This window comes from Penaeus monodon, chromosome 24, assembly GCF_015228065.2.
Source record: "Penaeus monodon isolate SGIC_2016 chromosome 24, NSTDA_Pmon_1, whole genome shotgun sequence".
Classification (NCBI taxonomy): Eukaryota; Metazoa; Arthropoda; class Malacostraca; order Decapoda; family Penaeidae; genus Penaeus; species Penaeus monodon.
The window spans coordinates 5,126,829-5,127,127 of NC_051409.1; the positions used below are offsets into that span (position 1 = coordinate 5,126,829).

At 22.7% G+C, this 299-nt stretch overlaps 1 pseudogene; it reads right to left on the reverse strand.

Moving 5' to 3' along the window:
• LOC119588499 overlaps window positions 1–299 on the reverse strand; it is a 2,411-nt pseudogene that overhangs the window by 1,339 nt on the left and 773 nt on the right.

Below are 299 nucleotides of genomic sequence, written 5' to 3' on the forward strand. Positions count from 1 at the left end.
CTGATTTGCGTTTCTCTTCTTCGTAAAAAAGGTTTTTGTTTAGTTCTGAATAAGCCTATACGGTGTTTTATTTATTCTGAAATTTGATGATGATAATAAATGAACCAAAATGCTTAATTAATACATTATTTATTTCTTAGGTAAAGATAGATATCTTAAGTAACACAAAATAGAACTGAATAATAATATGTGATCAAATTTGATGATGATAACAAATAAAAATAAATAATAAAGAAAGAATATTTTTTATTTCTTAGGTAAAAATAAAAAGGATTTTGGTGATTTAAAGTATATGCAGC